Raw genomic sequence first — 22,020 nt, forward strand, 5'->3', positions numbered from 1 at the left:
CAATGCCCTATAAAGCCTCAGCATCACATCCCTGCTCTTATATTCTAGACCTCCTAAAATGAAAGATAACATTGCATTCGCCTTCCTCATCACTGACTCTACCTGCAAATTAACCTTTAGAGTGTTCTGCGCAAGGACTCCCAAGTCCCTTTTGCATCTCAGGTTTTTGGATTTCCTCTCCAATTAGAAAATAGTCTGCACATTTATTTCTACTACTAAAGTTCATGGCCATGCATTTCCCAACATTCTATTTCATTTGCTATTTTCTTGCCTTTTTTCCTAATCTATCTAAGTCCTTCTACAGCCTTCTAGTTTCCTCAACACTACCCTGCCTCTCCACCAATCTTGGTATCATCTGCAAACTTGGCAAGAAAACAATATATTTTATCATCTAAATAATTGACATGCAGCATAAAAGAAAAATTGCTCCAACACCAACCCCTGCAGTTCATCACTAGTCACTGGCAGCCAACCAGAAAAGGATTCTTTTATCCCCAGTCACTTCCTCCTTCCAATCAGCCAATGCTTTAACCATCCTAGTAACTTTTCTGAAATAACATGGGCTCTTAACTAGGTAAGCAGTCTCATGTCTGAATCAGAATTCTGATAGAATCAGAATCAGGTTTATTATCACTGGCATATGTCATGAAATTTGTTAACTTAGCAGCAGCAATACAATACATAATATAGAAGAAAATAATAATAATAATAATAATAATAATAATAATAATAATAAATAAAAAATAAATGAGACTCTGAGTAAAGTGTCTGTTAAGGTTTTCTTTTTGTTTTTTTTCCCTCTCTTACTGTACCATTTTTCAATGGCTGTGGTGTGCTCTTTGTGCCAGATGTTGGAGAACTGGGAGACACAGAGTCTCCTGAGGAACTACATCTGTGTGAAGTGCATCCGGCTGCAGCTTCTGTGTTAGAGATTTGGAACAGCAGCTTAATGACCTTCGGACTGTACGGGAGAGTGAGGATATAATTGATCAAAGTTACAGGGAAGTAGTCACCCTGAAGTTGCAGGAGGTGAGTAGCTGGGTGACTGTCAGGAAAAATGGGAATAGGCAGTTAGAGCAGAGCACCCCTGTGGCCATTCCCCTCAAAAATAAGTATACCGCTTGAGATGCTTTTGTGGGGTCTCCTTCTGGAAGAGCGCCACAACGACCAAGTTACAGGCACTGAGCGTGGGTCCGTGGTCTGTGCTTCATGGGACAGAGAGATAAGAAGGGAATGGTATTGATAGGGGACTTGATACTGAGGGGAAGAGACAGGAGATACTGTGGGCATGAACAGGACACCCGAATGGTATGTTGCCTCCCAGGTGCCAGGTTCCGGGATGTCTCAGATCATGCCCACAACATTTTGGAGAGGAGGGGGAGCGGCTAGATGTCTTGGTACATTTGGTACCAATGATGTAAGAAGGAAAAGCAATGAGGTTCTAAAAAGAGAATTTAGAGAGCTAGGTTGAAAGCTGAGAAGTAGGACCTCCCACGTAGTAATTTCTGGATTGCTACCTGTGCCATGCACCAGTGAGGGTAGAAGCAGGATGATTTGGCAGATAAATGTGTGGCTGAGAGACTGGTGTAGGAGACAGGGCTTCAGGTTCTTGGATCATTGGGATCTCTTCTGGGGGAGGTTTGACCTGTTCAAAAGTGACGGGTTGCACCTGAACTCAAAGGGGACCGATATTCTCATGGGCAGGTTTGTTAGAGCTGTTGAAGAGGGTTTAAACTAACTTTGCAGAGGGGTGGGAACCAGAGTGAAAAGACTCAGGAAAGAACAGATGGGGGAAAAAAAGTAAAGATAACGTACAGTCAGATCATCAGGAAGGGCAGGTAGGTGATGGGATTTAGTTGCAGCCAACAGGCTGAGTATCAAATCATTACGGATGCAGAGTCAGAAACGATAGCAAATACAGTACTCAAATCCTCCAAGGGTAAAAATCATGAATGAACTTTATCACTTTAGTCTTTTTTAGATTGAGCTCCATCTGCCATTGCTCTGTCCAGCTCTGATGCATGTCAGTATCCTGTTGTCACCCATGACAACTTTCTACAGTATCCACATCACCAACTTTCCTGTACTCTGAGAACTTACAAACCCGCATCCAGGTCACTTCTGAAAGATCATAAAGAGTACAGTTCCTCGGAATGAGATCAGGCTTGGGTGAGGTAAAGGATCTTGTTAGCTACTCTCTCTGTTATCGTATGTTCATTCCTCATCTGTCAGGACACAGTCATTTAGTGAGAGTGTCTCTAGGGGCACTGTTTAGTACTGTGCATGCAATGTGGGAAGTCTGGGAGATCTCCAGTCTCCCAGATAAACACATCTACAGCAGGATGGCAAGTTGCTTCCCTGGTGCCAGGCTCAGGGATGCTTTGGATTGGGTCCATGGCATTCTCAAGGGCGAGGGTGAGCAGGCAGAAATTATGGTACATATTGGCACAATGACATTGGTAGAGGTCTTGTTGACAGATGGTAGGGAGCTAAGTAGAAAGTTGAGAAACAGAACCTCCAGGTTAGAAATCTCTGGATTGTGGTCTGTGCTGCATGCCATTGAGGGTAAGAATCGAATGATTTGGTAGGTGAATGTGTCGCTGAGTAATTGGTTCGGGGGCAGTGGTTCAGATCTATGAGAAACTGAAAGTATGAAGGTAGATAAGCACTTAGCATCAGTTTTTGCTGTGGAAGACACTAACAGTACAACATAAGTTCCAGGTGTAAAGGGCCATGAAGTGTGTGAAGTTACCATTAGTAGGGAGAATGTTCTGCGGAAACTGAAAAGTCAAAAGGAAGATAAGTCACCTGGAGCAGATGGTGTACAGCCCAGGCATCTGGGAGAGATGGCCGAAGAGATTGTGGAGACATCAGCCATGATCTTTCAAGAGTCACTAGATTCTGGAATGGTTCCTGAAGGCTGGAAAATTGCATATGTCATGCCATGCTTCAAGAAGGGAGAGAGGCAGAAAAAAGGGAAATGTAGACCAGTTAGTCTGACATCAGTGGTTGAGAATATGTTGGAATTAATTGTTGAGGAAGTGGTTTTGGGGACGAGGAGGTGCATGATAAAGTATGCTGTAGTCAGCATGGTTTCCTCAAGGGAACATCTTGCCTGACAAATCTGTTGGAATTCTTTGAAGAAACAACAAGCAAGATAGACAAAGGAAAATTGGTTGGTGTTGTGTACTTGGATTTTCAGAAGGCTTTTAACAAGGTGCCACACGTGAGGTTGCTTAACAAGCTACAAGTCCACTGTACTATGGGAAATATTTTGGCATGTATAAAGCAATGGCTGATTGGCAGGAGGCAAAGAATGTGAGCAAATAGAGCCTTTTGTGTTTGACTGCTGGTGACTAATTGTGTTCCAGAGCAGTCTGTGTTGGGACCGATTCCTTTACATGATCAGTCATTAATTTGTATGATGACTTTGCTGCATCAAATAGCAGGCACAATGGCTGCCCCATTGTGATTTTGTGGAGGACAATCCAGTAGTCCTATTGGCTGTGCTGTATGGTCATAAAGTCCAAAGGTAATTCCTGTTACCATCTTAGCCCAATTTTCTCACACATTTCACCAAGTTTGTTTTTAATCATTCCATTCAACCTTCCTACTAAGCCTGTCAACTGAGGATGGAAGCTACATTGGAAATATTGGTCAGTCTCTAAGACCTTGCATCCTTCTTTTATTACCTTCCCAGTAAAGTGTTGCTACACCGTTTTCAAGGGATGCTGACCCTTTAGATAATTTACTTAAAGAAACATTTAGCTCTTGCAACTGCATCATTCTTTGTGCAAAGAAAAGCTTTAACCTTTTGTGAGATATCATCAATACCAACCAATACATATATTTATATCTTTCACATGTAGGTAATTCTATAAAATTCATCTGTAAATGCACGAACAGTCTAACGGTGGGTAGAGTATGAGATCTTTCCACTTTACTATTTTCTGTGGACATTGTACCCAAATTTGAATGACAGCTTGCAATTAACCATGTTTGATTTATGTGATGTTTTAGGTGAAATTGTACCAGTTCAAGGATAGGCTGCATTCTGTTACAGTGTTTAATTGATGTATTTGGAATTCTTCCAGTAACCAAATCTGCCTGTCTTTCTGCAGTTTATCATATACTCAGGGTCAATTGGCAGAATGTTGCATGGACACTATCAGCAAAGCACTCTGGTACAATAGAGGTTCCAATCTGTTACAAACAAAAAATGCCATTTTGTTACTACAAGTAAAGTACATTTTCATATCCCTTTAAACCAGGGATCCCTTTTGCTTAATGGTATTGATCTGTGGCATACAATAGTAAAAAGTTTGGGAAACCCTGTTTTAAACACTTCAGGAATATTGGGAAATTTATAATATGAGTGGTTACAATCCAGAGAAAAAAATTGTGTTTGTAGTATCAGTAGCAAGGTAGAGACTGAGACCCAGTCAATAACAGGAAGACACTAGAGAACCATCTGGTCCAGTCTTACTAGCATTACAGAATGGATAAGTTTGAATTTCCTTAAACTAAATAAGGAAAAACAGAAATTTTGGATATTGGTAGCAATAGGTGTGAATCTTCGAAATAAACTTGATCATCTGGGCTTACAAATCAAGCCAGAGTTATCCTGTTTTTAAGACTGCATTCTTTCATTTAAGGAGCATTGCATGAGTTTGATTACTTACATCTCAAGATGCAGACAAAATTGAAACACACTTTTGTTTTTAGCTGATTAGACTGCTGTAATACATTCTTTTCTGTACTGTCTAAGAAAGAGATAAATCTGCTGTATCTTGTTCAAACTACAGCAGCAAGAATCTTGAGCAAGACAAAAAAAAAATCTGAACTAATTTCGCAGGTTTTAAGACCACAAGACCATTAGGCCATTTGGTCCATAGAGTCTGCTCATAGCTGATTCATTTTCCTCTCGGTCCCAAACTCCTACCAATCTCCTCTGTATCCCTTCATGCCCTGACCAATCTACAATCAATCAACCTCTGCCTTAAATATTCCCAATGACTTGGTCTTCACAGCCACCTGTGGCAATGAATTCGATGGATTCACCACTCTCTGGCTAAAGAAATTTCTCCCATCTCCATTCTAAATGGACATACTTCTATTCTGAGACTTTGTCCTCTGGTCTTAGAGTCCCTCCCTGTAGGAAATACTCTCTCCACATCCACTTTATTGATGCCTTCCAACATTCAATAGGCTTCAATAAGATCTGCCCTCATTCTTCTGAATTCCAGTTAGTGCAGAGCCATTAAACCTGGAATCATTTTCATGAATGTCCTTTGAATCCTCTCCAATGTCAGCAATGGCAGGAATTTCTGGAAGCAATTTGGAATGCACAGGATATGTACATACCAAAGAGGAAGGAGTATTCTGATGGCACGATAACACAACCAAGACTAACAAGGGAAGTCAAACCCAACATAAAAGCCAAAGAGAGGGCATATTTTACAGCAAAAATGAGTGGGAGTTAAAGGATTGGGAAGCTTTAAGTACCAAGTAAGGTAAGTAAAAAAGCCATTAAGAAATTAAAGATGGAATCTGAAAGTGAGTCAGCTAATAATATTAAGGAGAATACCAAAAGTTTGTTGAATTACATGAAGTGTAAAAGAGGTGAGAGTGGATATCAAACTGCTGGAAAATGAGGGACAAGGAAATGGCAGATGAACTGAATAATTATTTTGCATCAGTCTTCACAGTGGAAGACATTTGCAGTATGGTGGAAGTTCCAGGTGTCAGGAGTATGTGAAGTTACCATTACTAGGGAGAAGGTTCTTGGGAAACTGAAAAGTCTGAAGGTAGGTAGATCACTTTGACCAGATTGTGTACATGCCAAGGTTCTGAAAGAGGTGGCTAAAGAGATTGTGGAGGCATTAGTAATGATTTTTCAAGTATCGCTAGATTCTGGAATAGTTCTGGAAGACTGAAAAATTGCAAATGTCACTCCACTCTTCGAAAAAGCCAGATAGTCTGACCTCAGTGGTTGGGAAGATTTTGGAATCGATTATTAAGGATGAGGTCTCAGGGTGCTTGGAGGCACATGACAAAATAGGTCATAGTCAGCATAGTTTCCTCAAGGGAAAAACTTGTCTGACAAATCATTCGCATTCTTTGAAGGAATAACAAGCAGGATGGACAAAGGAGATTTAGTTGATATTGTGTCTTTGGATTTTCAGAAGGCCGTTGACAAAGTGCCATACATGAGACTGCTTAAAAAGCTATGAGCTCATGATATTACAGGAAATATTCTAGCATGGTTAAAGCTGTGGCTGATTGGCAGGAGGCAAGGAGTGGGAATGAAAGGAGCCTTTTCTGGTTGGCTGCCAGTGACTAGTGGTGTTGCACAGGTGTCTGTGTTGGGACTGATATGTTTTACGTTATATGTCAATGATTTGGATGATAGAATTGATGGCTTTGTAGCAAAGTTTGCAGATGATTTGAAGATAGATGGTGGGGCAGGTAGTTTTGAGGAAATAGAGAGGCCTCATAGGGACTTAGACAAATTAGGAGAATGACCAAAGAAGTGGCAAATGGAATTTAGTGCATGGTCATGCACTGTGATAAAAGAAATGAAAGTTGCGGGGGGGGGGGGGGGGTGCTTTTAGAGGCGGAGGAATTTCTTTAGCCTGAGAGTGGTGAAGTTATGGCACTTGTGGAGGTCAAGTCTTTATGCATTTTTAAGACACAGGTTGATCAATTCTTGATTATTTAGGGCATAAAAGGATACGGGGGGGGCAGTGTGATGTTAAAGAAAAGACTGGAGATTGGGGCTGTGAGGAAAAACGGATCAGCCATGATGAAATTGCAGAGCAGACTCGATGCACCCAATGGCCTAATTCTGCTCCTGTTGCTTATGGTGTTATGGTCTTACAGTCTACAATTTATTCTATGTTATGTTTGTCTTTACCTATGATTTTTAATTTTGTCTCATATTTTTATGACTCTACTGAAAGCACTTTGAGCCTGCATTTTAATATATGAATGGTGCTCTATAAAGTTATCTTTATTTCTATTTTTTCTCAGATCAGATTGATAAAACCTGAGATGTGGGCATAACCAAGCAGATTTCTTTCTCAATAGCAAGGAGTTTTTGTATAATTATAGTGGTGTTTAATATTGAGGCTTTCTGAAGACTTACGTAAGTATTGCAGTGTCAGGCTAATTGTTTCATGCTATTGTGTGCTGACTTTGGGATGATACCAGTTGTAGATTGGGACAATGTATACCCTATTCATGTTCCATCATCTTTAAATTCCTCCTTTAAGTCAGAATATTTCTGGTGTTTTCATTTCTTGATTTCTGTAAGATATGTGTGTCTAGTAGTCTTTTAAATTTCATGAAATAACAAGATGAAGATACATTAAAATGCGATCATTAGTTGGGGAAACATCATAATAGCTGAACAGGTGAGTGTAGCTATCCACTTCTTTTCAAGAGCTTGGTGGTTGAGGGGTAAAAACAGTTCTTGAACCTGGTGGTGTGAGTCCTGTGGCTCTTGTACATTTTACATGATGATAGCAGTGAGAAAAGAGCACGGTCTGGGTGGTGAGGATCTCTGATGAGGGATGGATGCTGATATCCTGCAACAGTGTAGATGTGCTCAACGGTTGGGAGGGTTTACCTATGATTTACTGGGCTGAATCCACTACCTTAGAAACATAGAAAACCCACAGCACAATAAAGGCCCTTCAGCCCACAAAGCTGTAATGAACATGTCCTTACCTTAGAACAATCTAGGCTTACCCATAGCCCTCTACTTTTCTAAGCTCCATGTACCTTACCAGGAGTCTCTTAAAAGACGCTATCGTTTCTGCCTCCACCACTGCCACTGGCAGCCCATTCCACGCATTCAGCACTCTCTGCTTAAAAAACTTACAGTGACATCTCCTCTGTACCTACCTCCAAGCACCTTAAAACGATGCCCTCTCACGCTAGCCATTTCTGCCCTGGGAAAAAGCCTTTGACTATCCATATGATCAATGCCTTACATTACCTTATACACCTCTATCAGGTCACCTCTCATCCTCCGTCACTCCAAGAAAGAAAGGCTGAGTTCACTCAACTTATTCTCATAAGGCATGCTCCCCAATCCAGGCAACATCCTTGGAAATCTCCTCTGCACCCTTTCCATGGCTTCCACATCCTTCCTGTAGTGAGGTGAACTGTACAGAGCACAATACTCCAGGTGGAGTCTGACCAGGGTAGCAGCTTTGAGTGTCCAATGGATTCGGACCCCAAGAACCCTCTGATCCTCCACACTGCCCAGAATCTTACCATTAATGCTATATTTTACCAAAATGAACCACCTCACACTTATCTGGGTTGAACTCAATCTGTCACTTCTCAGTCCAATTTTGCATCCTATCAATGTCCTGCGGTAACCTCTGACAGCCCTCCACACTATCCACAACACCCCCAACCTTTGTGTCATAAGCAAATTTACTAATCCATCCCTCCACTTCCTCATCCAGGTCATTTATAAAAATCACAAAGAGTAAGGGTCCCAGAACAGATCCCTGAGGCACACTGCTGGTCACTGACCTCCATGCAGAATATGACCTGTCTACAACCACTATTTACCTTCTGTGGGCAAGCCAGTTCTGGATCCACAAAGCAATGTCCCCTTGGAACCCTTACTTTCTCAATAAGCCTTGCATGGGGTACCTTATTAAATACCTTGCAGAAATCCATATACACTACATATATGGCTCTGCCTTCATCAATGTGTTTAGTCACATCCTCAAAAAATTCAGTCAGACACGTAAGGCATGACCTGCCTTTGACAAAGCCATGCTGGCTATTCCTAATCATATTATGCCTCTCCAAATGTTTTTAAATCCTGCCTCTCAGGATCTTCTCCATCAACCTACCAACCACTGAGGGAAGACTCACTGGTCTATAATTTCCTGGGCTATCTCTACTCCCTTTCTTGAATAAGGGAACAACATGCACAACACTCCAAACCTCTGGAACATCTCCCATCCTCAGTGATGATGCAAAGAGCCTCAGAAATCTCCTCCTTTGCTTCCCACAGTAGCCTGGGGTACATCTCATCTGGTCCCAGTGACTTATCCAACTTGATGCTTTCCAAAAGCTCCAGCACATCTTCTTCCTTAATAGTCTACATGCTCATGGGCAATTGTCGGGAAGGAAGAGCAGTCAATGTCAGAAGGTCTGGAGGTGGGAGGCCGGCACCTCCATGGGGGCTGTGCCACTTCCACTGGACAGTCCAGGCCCAAATGGGCAGGCTTGAGATGATCCGCAGAAATACTGTCCAGGATACCTCCAAACTCCTGCGTAAAAAACATTTCCCCCACTTCCAGCATGCAGAACGGACCGTCATAGGTGCCCACAGAGGACCCCAATGTCCATCATGATGCACAAACACATATTTTGCCTCCCTAAGCCCGAGCAGCAAGTACAACCAATGCAGGCCATGCTGCTTCATTCTCCATAAAAGCCAACTGCTGTGTGTGTTGGGAGAAGCTCTCCCAGCACCCGCAGGGGCTGTCCAAAAACAAGCAGAAGAGGAGCCGTCAGGCCCAACATGACCCGCGGCAGTTCGTCCACCCAGCAATTGTCACTGAGGCTCGAACGTGGAGCAGATTTCATTGAACAATGGAACCACTCTCACAGACTGTTGGTCTGAGGGTGATAAGCCATGGTCCTGTGCAGTTTGACCCCCAGATCACGGGCAATCGCACACCAAAGCTCGAACATAAACTGCGTCTCTTGGTCTGAAGGGATATACAATAAGACACCAAACCGAGCGATCCACGAGCCAACAAACGCTTGTGCCACCTCTGTGGCTGAAATGGACAACAGCGGCACTGTGTCTGGCCAACGTGTGGTCCTGTCCACCATGGTGAGGAGGTGAATACACCCGCAGAACGGAGTCAGTGGGCCAACCACACCCACATTCACGTGGTCGAAAAGCTACTCAGTGACCACGAAAGGAGCCAAAGGAGCCTTGGAGTGTCAATGTATCTTTGTGCGATGACATGACAAACAAGCACTAGCCCAGTCCCTGACATCCTTCTTAAGCCTGTGCCACGCAAACTTTCCTGTCATCAATTTGTGCAATGCCCTCCGGCCCGGGTGAGAAAGCCCATGGACCACATCGAAAATGCACTGTGACATTTACAATTTTTCAGTCCTCAGGACCATGCCAGAATCAAGTGATTCTTGAAAGATCATGACCACAGCATCTGTTGCATCTTCAGCAACCTCACTCAGCACTCTGGGATGTAGTCCATCTGGTCCAGTTGACTTATCTACCTTAAGAACTTTGTGTTTCCCTGGCTCGGTTTCACTCAGCCCACCTCCCTGACATTCACAGACCTCTGGCACACTGCTGCTCGAAACTGGCATAGATTAGTACTTTGGAATATTTTGAACCTTCCCTGGTTTTCCTCCTCACTAACCCTGTTTCCTCTATGAAACCTTCTCAGATGACGACTCCACTCAGTACTTCAGTCTTGATCATGGCTTATTTTAACTCTCACACTGTAGTGTAGTGGTTCTTATGACACTATTACAGCTCAGGGTGTCAGAGTTTGGAGTTTAATCCTAATGTTCTCTGTAAGGAGTCTCTGAACCTCCTCCCCTTGGAATGCTGTTTTTTCTCTCTGGTTCCTCAACTTTCCTGGCGGAAACTGGAGTTCTTTGAGGATATAATGAGCACAGTGGATAGAGAGAAACAAACGGATGCTGCTTACTTGGATTTCCAGAAGGCATTTAAGAAGCTGCGGCATAAAATACTTATCCATAAGATAAGGATGCATAGAGTTGGGGCTGATGTATTAGCATGGATAGAGGATCGATTAACTAATAGAAAGCAGAGGGCTGGGGTACATGGGTGTTACAGACAGGAGAAAATGTACAGGTGTTTGAATTCTGAGAAACACACACAAAATGCTAGAACTCAGCAGGCCAAGCAACATCTATGGGGGAAAAAAAGTACAGTCGAACAGGGACTGGAGAAAAAATTCCGAGGAGTAGATTTAAAAGGTTGGGGGAGGGGAGAGAGAAACATCAGGTGACAGTGAAAGGTGAAAACTGGAGGGGGAGGGATGAGGTAAAGAGCTGGCAAGTTGATTGGTGAAAGAGACAGAAGACTGTGGAAGAAAGAAAAAAGGGGAGCAGCACCAGAGGGAGGCAATGAGTGGGTAAGTAGATAAAGTGAAGGAGGGAAAACGGAATGGGGAAAGGTAGCAGGGGGCATAGCCGAAAGTTTGGGAAATTGGTGTTCATGCCATCAGGTTGGAGGCTACCCTAACAGAATATAGGGTGTTATTCCTCGAACCTAAGTGTGGCCTCATCACAATAGTGAAGGAGGCCATGGATGGACATATCGGAATGGGAATGGGTAGTGGAATTAAAATTGGTGGCCAGTGAGAAATCCCACTTGTTCTGGCAGACGGAGCATAGATGCTCAGAGAAGCGGTCTCCCAATCTACGTTGGTTCTCACTGATATACAGAAGGCCACAGCAGGAGCAGTGAACACAGTAAATGACCCATTAACAGACTCACAGGTGAAGTGTTGCCTCACCTGGAAAGACTGTTTAGGGCCCTGAATGGTAGTGAGGGAGGAGGTGTAATGGCAGGTGTAGCATTTGTTCCGCTTGCAAGGATAAGTGCTAGAAGGGAGATCAGTGGGGAGGGATAAATGGATAAGAGAGTTGCATAGGGAGTGATCCCTGCGGATAACAGAGAGTGGCAGGGAGGGAAAAATGTGTTTTGTGGGTCCTCCCATTGGAGGTCACTAAAGTTTCAGAGAATGCTGTGCTGGACGCAGAGGCTGGTGTGATGGTAGGTAAGGACAAGAAGAACCCTATCCTTGGTAGGGTGGCGGGAGGTTGGGGTAAGAGTAGATGTCAGTGAAAAGGACAGGATGAGGTTAAGGGCAGCATTGATGGTGGAAGAAGGACACCTCCTTCGTTCCAAAAGGAAAAGCCTCATCCTGAGAGCAGATGTAGCGGAGATGGAGGAATTGAGAAAAGGGAATGGTGTTTTTACAAGTGGTAGGATAGGATGAGCTGTAGTCTAGGTAGCTGAGAGTGCATGGGTTTGTAATAGACATCGGTGGATAAGCTGTCTTTAGAAATACAGACAGTGAGATCGAGAAAGGGAAGGAAGGTGTCAGAAATAGACCAGGTGAACTTGAGGGTGGGGTTGAAGTTGGAGGCGAAGTGGATGAAGTTGATGAGTTCAGCATAGGTGCAGGAAGCAGCACCAATACAGTTATCAATGTAGTATAGGAAAAGTGAGGTACGGTCACCAGCGTAGGCTTGGAACATAGACTGTTCCATGCAGTCGGCAATCAGGCAGACATAGCTGGGAGTTATATAGGTCTTATTCTGGTTGGCAGTCAGCGGTGAGTGGTCTGCTACAGGTGTCAGTGCTGGGCTCACAACTGTTCACGATATCAATTAACAATCTGGAAGAGGGGACCAAGTGTAGTGTATTTAAGTTTGCTGATGACACCAAATTGAGTGGAAAAGCAAATCGTGCAGAAGATATGGAGAGTCTGCAGGGAGGTATAGATATGTTAAGCGAATGAGCAAGGATCTGGCAGATGGAATACAATGCTGGTAAATGCGAGGTCATCCAATTCGGAAGGAAAAATGGAAGAGCAGATTATTCTTTAAATGGTAAAAACTTATAGCATGCTGCTGTGCAGAGGGAATTGGGAGTGCTTGTACATGAATCACAAATGGTTGGTTTGCAGGTGCAGAAGGCTATCAAGAAGGCAAATGGAATGTTAGAGGGATTGAATTTAAGATCAGGGAGGTTATGCTGAAACTGTACAGGGTACTAGTGAGGCTGCACCTGGAGTACTGCGTGAAGATCTGGTTTCCTTACTTGAGGAAGGATATACTGGCTTTGGAGGTGGTGCAGAGGTGGCTCACCAGGTTGATTCCAGAGATGAGGAGTTAGATTATGAGGAGAGATTGAGCCACCTGGGACTGTACTCACTGGAATTCAGAAGAATGAAAGGAGATCTTATCTTCTTCGGCTGTCCATTGATTTTGATATTGACTGAGGCCTGGGCAAGGTTGTATGGAAGACCAGCAGGTGCCCATGCTGCAAGTCTCCCTTCACCATGCCACTGATGTAGTCCAAGGGAAGGGCCTAGGCCGATACAGCTTGACACCGGTGCCGTCGCAGAGCAATGTGTGGTTAAGTGCCTTGCTCAAGGACACAACACGCTGCCTCAGCTGAGGCTCAAACTAGTGACCTTCAGATCACTAGACAAACACCTTAGCCACTTGGCCACATGCCAACACTGGAGATCTTATAGAAACATATAAAATAATAAAAGGGATAAATAAGATAAAGGCAGGAAGGTTGTTTCCACTGGTAAGTGAGACTAGAACTAGAGGACACAGCTTCAAGATTCAGGGGAGTAGATGAGAAGGAACTGCTTATCCCAGAGATTGATGAATCTGTGGAATTCTCTGCCCAATGAAGCAGTGGAGGCTACCTCAATCAATATATTTAAGACAAGGTTGGATAGACTTTTGCATAGTAGGGGTATTGAGGATTATGGGAAAAAAGCAGGCTGATGGAGATGAGTCCATGGCCAGATCAGCCATGATCTTATTGAATGGCAGAGCAGGCTCAACGGGCCAGCTGGCCGACTCCTGCTCCTATTTCATATGTTCATGTGTTCCTCTCACAGTCCAAAGATGTACCGAGAGGATTAACTGGTCATTGTAACTTGTCCCGGGATTAGGTCAGCTTTAAATTGGGGTTGCTGAGCAGTGCTGCTCGAAAGGCCAGAAGGGCCAATTCAGCGTTGTATCTCTAAATAAATCCAGAAAAACTACCAATGGTGGAAACCAGGACCCCAGGTTCTGGAGCTCCCTCAACACCCTCACTCTTCTGTTATAATGTTAATACGCCCCTGGACCTTACACCCTGTGATCTGATGCAATGCATCCTTTTATGTCTCAGCCTCAGTTTCTGTATGATAAAGGTTCCTGTCTGATACTTTGGGATGTTTCACTGTGTTGGAGGTGCTGTATGTGGTGGTGGTGGTTGTTGGAGAGACTGAGGAGTGAGTGAGCCAGCCGACAACACCCGACCTGCCTCCACGACAGAGTCTCAGACTGAGTGAAGGAGGTGAACCTTTCGACATCAGTAATGAAGTCTGACAGCAAAATGTACATTTATTCATATATAATAACAAGCATAGCGATACATTGACATTCAGATCAGCATGCATACACTTCAGTACGGTGAATATGGGAAATATGATAGTCATGGCCAACCAGCAACTTAACACAGACAATGCTGTGTATCCTGCTCAATTCACTGTGAGTGGCTGGTTTAAATCAGGGTCTGAAATCATCATAAATTGTGGGGTTCATTTAGAAATAAACCGGGGCCATGTTACCCAATGTAACTGTTCACTCTCTGTTAAATCCAACTGTAGGCTGTTTTTGTGCTGGCATTAACCTCACATCTTTGTAGTTTGAAAAATGTACTTTATGTGCACCAGAAACCCAGATTCAGTCCTGTCCTCGGGCACAGTCTGGGTGCAGATTGCATGCTTCCCCGTGGAGTTCCTCCAGATGCTCTGGTTTCCTCCTACATCCCAAATATATGACTTTTGTAGAATAACTGGTCACTACCAATTACCCCAGTTAGTGGTGGAACTGGGGAAGAGTTTGTAGGAATGTCGGAGATCCAAATCTGAGATTACTGTAGGAGTCATGGAACAGGGCGGTGACTGGTGGTGTGGGTCAGTGGGTCAGGGGCCTGTTTCTGTACTGTATGACTATTGTAACTGGGTAGTTACTGGTGGTGAGGGTCAGTGGGTCAGGGGCCTGTATCTGTACTGTCTGACTATTGTAACTGGGTAGTTACTGGTGGTGTGGGTCAGTGGGTCAGGGGCCTGTATCTGTACTGTCTGACTATTGTAACTGGGTAGTTACTGGTGGTGTGGGTCAGTGGGTCAGGGGCCTGTTTCTGTACTGTATGACTATTGTAACTGGGTAGTTACTGGTGGTGTGGGTCAGTGGGTCAAAGGGCCTGTTTCTGTACTGTCTGACTATTGTAACTGGGTAGTTACTGGTGGTGTGGGTCAGTGGGACAAAGGGCCTGTTTCTGTACTGGATGACTATTGTAACTGGGTAGTTACTGGTGGTGAGGGTCAGTGGGACAAAGGGCCTGTTTCTGTACTGGATGACTATTGTAACTGGGTAGTTACTGGTGGTGTGGGTCAGTGGGACAAAGGGCCTGTTTCTGTACTGTATGACTATTGTAACTGGGTAGTTACTGGTGGTGTGGGTCAGTGGGACAAAGGGCCTGTTTCTGTACTGTATGACTATTGTAACTGGGTAGTTACTGGTGGTGTGGGTCAGTGGGACAAAGGGCCTGTTTCTGTACTGGATGACTATTGTAACTGGGTAGTTACTGGTGGTGAGGGTCAGTGGGACAAAGGGCCTGTTTCTGTTCTGTATGACTATTGTAACTGGGTAGTTACTGGTGGTGAGGGTCAGTGGGACAAAGGGCCTGTTTCTGTACTGGATGACTATTGTAACTGGGTAGTTACTGGTGGTGAGGGTCAGTGGGACAAAGGGCCTGTTTCTGTTCTGTCTGACTATTGTAACTCTGTAGTTACTGGTGGTGTGGGTCAGTGGGTCAGGGGCCTGTTTCTGTTCTGTCTGACTATTGTAACTGTGTAGTTACTGGTGGTGTGGGTCAGTAGGTCGAAGAGACTGTTTCTGTTCTGTCTGACTATTGTAACTGGGTAGTTACTGGTGGTGTGGGTCAGTGGGTCAGGGGCCTGTTTCTGTTCTGTCTGACTATTGTAACTGTGTAGTTACTGGTGGTGTGGGTCAGTAGGTCGAAGAGACTGTTTCTGTTCTGTCTGACTATTGTAACTGGGTAGTTACTGGTGGTGTGGGTCAGTGGGACAAAGGGCCTGTTTCTGTACTGTATGACTATTGTAACTGGGTAGTTACTGGTGGTGTAGGTCAGTAGGTCGAAGAGACTGTTTCTGAACTGGATGACTATTGTAACTGGGTAGTTACTGGTGGTGTGGGTCAGTGGGACAAAGAGCCTGTTTCTGTTCTGTATGACTATTGTAACTGGGTAGTTACTGGTGGTGTGGGTCAGTGGGACAAAGGGCCTGTTTCTGTACTGCCTGACTATTGTACCTGGGTAGTTACTGGTGGTGTGGGTCAGTGGGACAAAGGGCCTGTTTCTGTACTGTATGACTATTGTAACTGGGTAGTTACTGGTGGTGTGGGTCAATGGGTCAAAGAGCCTGTTTCCATGCTGAATTAGGGACATGAATAGAACTGAATATCAGGGATCCCAGGGACACAATGGGAGGGGTGGTAACAACTCAAAGCTCAGATTCCTGCAGTGAATCAGTGTCATGGGGCACAGTCTGATGTACACAGTTACTGTGTTCATCACCATTAGCACCACTCACTGAGATCTAAACCCGACCATTCAATGGCCTTCAGTTGACCACTGAGAGATTTCAGCATTTCAACAGTGGAAGCCTCCAGTTGCAGCACCTTCCCATCCAGCAGGTTGGGCAGCTTTAATATGTGGGCAATGATGTCATTGAGAACAATGACCAGTGCATCCAAGTTACAGAATTTCTCACTGCGAAACTTCAACACTTCCACTTTACCAAGCAGTTGATTAACAATGGCTGTCCCTTGTTTTAGCTGGTAATCTAATTCACCAAGATTTTTCAGCAGATCGTGCAGTTTTTCCAGTTGCTCCTCCATATTTTGGAGATTTTTACCAAGCCTGTTGATCTCTCGCTTTTTCTCCTCTATGCGTGCGATACAGGATTGCAGATGTGCCGAACATTTTGAAATGTGCTCCTCTTTATCCCGTACTTCTTCACTGAACAATTGACAATTCGCCTCTGCCTCGGCTCTTTGAGATTCACAAATTCCAATCGTTATAGCTCCTGGAGGCAGAAATATTTTCACTGGATTAAATACTCCAGTATTAACTGTTACAATGCTCAATCACAAGCTTACTGTCTATTGGAATTCACTGCTGATGTACAGCCAGTAGACAAGACCATTTGTGAGAATTAGTTCTTATGAAAGTTGCAACATGGGCTGAGAAATGGCAATGGAGTAGAACCCCGATAAATGTGAAGTGTTGCACCCTGGTAGGGCAAATGCAAGAAAACAGTACACCGTTAAGGGCTAGATCTTTAAGCAGAGAGACCTTGTGATCCAAGTACATGGCTCCTTGAAAGTGGCTACACAGGTTGAATCGATTGTTTAGAAAGCTTATGGAATGCCTGCTACAATTTGATGAGCATAGAGTTCCAATTTATTAATCTCTGATTTGGACACATCTGGAGTATTGTGTTTAGATCTGATTGCCCCACTGTAGGAAGGATGTTGAGGCATTGGAGAGAGTGAGGAAGAGGTTTACCAGGATGCTGCCTAGTTTAGAGAGCACGTGCTATCACTAGAGACTGGATAAACTTACATTGTTTACTCAGGAGCAGCAGAGCCTGAGTGGAGATGTGATAGAGGTGTAGGGTTCTCAGTAATATTAGATGGACTGTTATCTGTAAATTGCTTATTACAGAATGGCGTCTCTGAAGTCTTAAAATAAAATGGCTTTTCGTACTGTTAACTGCTGAGTAAGGGATTCTCTGTAGCAGCATGTTTGGATTATAATTAGTGATATTGAAAACTGGATTCACTTGTAAGCCAATGGAAGTCATGTTATGCTATCATCTATGTGTGCGCTGAGCTGAGGATCACGGGCTTTCTCGGGAGGTGAGCGGAGAAGATGGACGTGCGGGATCACACCGTGGTTCCAGGGCAGCAGATACCGGACCTCAGTGGTTCAGATGGTGTCCGAAGTCTCGGAAGGATGTTGTGGATGGAATCAGAGGCACGACCTCCAACGTATTAACATATTATGTGCACAAGACTGATAAGTTTACTTATTTGGCGTCTTTTCTTTTAGTTGATTCTACAAACCCATCATTACGAATTGCTATAAAGTATATTTCATTACTTGCTCTTTGTCTATTGTTTGATATCGGTGACGCTGCTGATATTTGGGGGTCTCACACTGTATCCGCACCAAGCGTTTACACTGTTTGGCCGGGAGGAGGGGGTGGTGACGGCTGTTCACACTAGACAATGGGAGTCAGGTGGGTTTAAAGTGGTTACAGAGGCATACAAGATTATGAGACGCATAGACAGAGTGAACAGAGAGTATCTGCTTCTCGGTTGAAATGTCTGATACCAGAGGGCATACATTAAGATGAGAGGGGGTAGTTTCAAAGGGAATGTGAGGGATGAATGTTTTACTCAGATGTTGTGGATGCCTGGAACGTGCTGCCTGGTATGGTGGTCAAGGCAAATTCATTAAAGATCTTTAAGAGACATTTAGATAGGCACACGGATACAAGGAGGATGGAGGGATATGGGCATGGTGTAGGTAGGAGGGAGTAGTGCTTTGGTGTTTTTCATTTGCTTTTTAGCTGGTTCAGCACAACAGAGAACATAGAAATCTACAGCACATTACAGACCCTTCAGCCCACAATGCTGTGCTGACCAGGTAACCTGCTCTAGAAACTGCCTAGAATTACCCAAGCACATCGACCTCTATTTTTCTAAGCTCCATTTAGCCATCTATGAGTCACTTAAAAGACCCTATTGTATCCACTTCCACCAGTGCTGCTGGCAGTGCATTTGACACACCCTCTACTCTCTGTGTGGAAAAATTTATCCCTGACATCCCCTCTGTACCTACTTCCAAGCACCTTAAATCTATGGCAGCTTTTGTTAGCCATTTGGGAAAAAGCCTCTGCCTATACACAAGATCAATGTCTCTCATCATCTTGTACACCTCTATCAAATCATCTTTCATCCTCCTTCGCTCCAAGGAGAAAAGGCCAAGTTCACTCAGCCTATTCTCATAAGGCATGCTTCCCAATCCAGGCAACATCTCTGTAAATCACCTATGCACCATTTCTATGATTTCCACATCCTTCCTGTAGCGAGGAGACCAGAATTGAGCACAGTACTCCAAGTGGGGTCTGAATAGGGTCCTATAGAGTTGTAACATTACCTCTCAGCTCCTGAACTCAATCCCATGGTTGATGAATACCAACACACTATATGTCTTTTTAACAACACTGTCAATCTGCACAGCAACTTTGAGTGTCCTATGGACATAGAAACAAAATCTCACTGAGCCACACTGCCAAGAGTCTTACCATTAATATTATATTCTGTCTTCAAATTTGACCTACCAGAATCAACCACTTCACACTTAACTGGTTTGAAGTCCATCTGCCACTACTTAGCTGAATTCTGCATCCTATTGATGTCCCGCTGTAACCTCTGACAACCCACCAGACTATCCACAACATCCCCAATTTTTGTATCATCAGCAAACTTACTAACCCACCCTTCTACATCATGGTCATTTATAAACATCACAAAGAGGAAGGTTCCCAGGATTGATCCTGGCAGAACCCAAGTAGTCACCATCCTCCATGCAGAATATGAATCATCTACAACCACACTTGCCTTCTCTGGGCAAGGCAATTCTGGATCCACAATGCAAGGTCTCCTTGGATCCCATGCCTCCTTACTTTCTGAATGAGCCTTGCATGTGGAATCTTATCAAATGCCTTACTGAAATCCATATACACTACCTCCACCGCTCTACCTTTATCAATGTGTTTTGTTACATCCTCATAGAATTCAATCAGGCTTGTAAGGCATGACCTACCCTTGACAAAGCCATGCTGACTATCCCTGATCAGAGTATGTCTCACCAAATGCTCATCAATCCTGCCTCTCAAGATCTTCTCCAACAACTTGCCCTCAATTGAAGTAAGCCTCACTGCCCTATATTTTCCTGGGCTATCTCTACTCCCTTTCTTGAACAAAGGAACAACATTTGCAGCCCTCCAATCCTCTGGTTCTTCTCTGTCCTGATTGATAGTGCAAAGATCATCACCAGAGGCTCAGCCATCTCCACCCTCGCTTCCTCACAGTGGCCTGGGATATATCTTATCCGTCCCGGCAACTTATTTAACAATGCTTTTTCAAAAGCTCCAGCATATCCTCTTTCCATGCACATGTTTCCATTATCACATCTGATCAGTCCTATTCTCACATGGCTTATCCTTTTGCTCTTCAGGTACTTGTGGAATGCCTTGGGGGGGGGGGGTTCCTTAATTCTGCTCACCAAAGCCTTCTCATGGCCCCTTCTAGTTCTCCTGATTTCATTCTTAAACTCCTTCCTGGCAAACTTGTAGTTTTCAAGACCTCTAATAGTACTTGAACAGTAGTTTCTTGAACCTTTCGTAAGCTTTTCTTCTTAACTAGATTTTCTACATCCTTTGTACACCGTGGTTCTTTTATCTTAACCAGCTTTAATGGAGCATACCTATGAAGAACACCATGCAAATAATCCCTGAATATTTGCCACATTTCTGCCTTGAATTACCCTGAGAAAATTTGCTCCAAATTTATGCTCCCAAGTTTCTGCCCAATAGCATCTTATTTCCCAACACCCTAATTAAATAGTTTTTCCCAAATTGTCTGATCCTATCCCTCTCTAGCACTATGGTAAAGGAGATAAGAGTTGTGATCACTACCTCTAAAATGCTTTCCCACTGAGAAATCTGACAGTTGACCAGGTTCATTTCCCAATACCAGATCAAGTAGAACCTCTCCTGTAGTTGGCTTATCTACATATTGCAACAGGAAACCTTCCTGAACACACCTAACAAACCCCACCCCATCCAAACCCCTTGCTCTAGTATTGTGGGCTGAATGGCCTATTCCTTTCTAGTATTGTTCTATGAAAGTTCACCAAGTAACATATTTCTGCATCATAGAATAAGGTCGGTCAGCCCAATCCTACCTGCACTGCACTTTCTGTGTAACGTTAACAGTTTATTCTGCATTCTGCTATTGTTTTATCTTGTACCACCTCAATGCACTGTGTAATGAATTGATCTGTGTGGATGGCATGTGAAACATAGTTCTTCACTTTCCCTCACTACACCCGATTTATGCACCAGACCACACTTGTGAATGTGTGACATTGGAGCCAGCTTTCTTATCTAACTCATACCACCATAACGTTCTGTCCCCATCTTCCTTGTGTGTTTGTCCTGATTTCCCCTTAAGGTCATGATACCATTCACCTCAGTCACTGCTGAGAGATCTGGGTTCACTTCTCTCTCTCTGTGGGGAAAGTGTTTCTGCTGAATTCCCCATTGGATTGGTGACTACTCCTGCCCACGTTGGTGCACTCTGTTCACTCAAAGCCTGTCACAGTTTTGAAGATGTCAATGTGGTCACATAGTCTGTACTCATTCACCTCTGCTGTCACAAGGATCATGACAGAAAACCTTTGCTACCAAATGCAATATACAACATTTCATCTGTGTGTGACAGAATGCAAATCATAGTACAATATTCTCTATTTTCTTATTTTGTACTTATGAATACACATTATTGCATTTGTACATTATTATTGCTTATATTATTACTCTGTAGTTTATTATTTGTTATGTCTGAACACTGCTATTTGTTTTAAATGTTGCTGCTGTAACAAAAAAATTGTCCGCTCAGGATCACTAAAGTACTGTATTATTATTATTATTATACTGTCAGTCTTTTTTCAAGATCCAAATGATATTTTCACTGAACGTGCAACTTTGCAGGACTACCTCTGTGAATCTTCATTGCACGCACACTTCTGCCAGCATGATGTAAATTGATGATCAGATTTGTACTTGGTGTTTCAATGTGTGGCCGAATTGAGACTCAGCTAAATAACATAATCTGTATATTAGTGAGAAGGAAAATCTGATGAGCTGCTGGCAGCAGTGGTGAAACTGGTGAGCACTGCACTGTGTCTGTAAAATTGTTTGAATTTTAAATTATATTCAAAGGATTGGCCAGATGTAGGAGGGGATGCTTTGTTAGACAAGTTTTTCAAACACTAACAAAGACTTGTCAGAAAGA

Source organism: Hemitrygon akajei, chromosome 7 (genome assembly GCF_048418815.1).
Source record: "Hemitrygon akajei chromosome 7, sHemAka1.3, whole genome shotgun sequence".
NCBI classification, from domain to species: Eukaryota; Metazoa; Chordata; class Chondrichthyes; order Myliobatiformes; family Dasyatidae; genus Hemitrygon; species Hemitrygon akajei.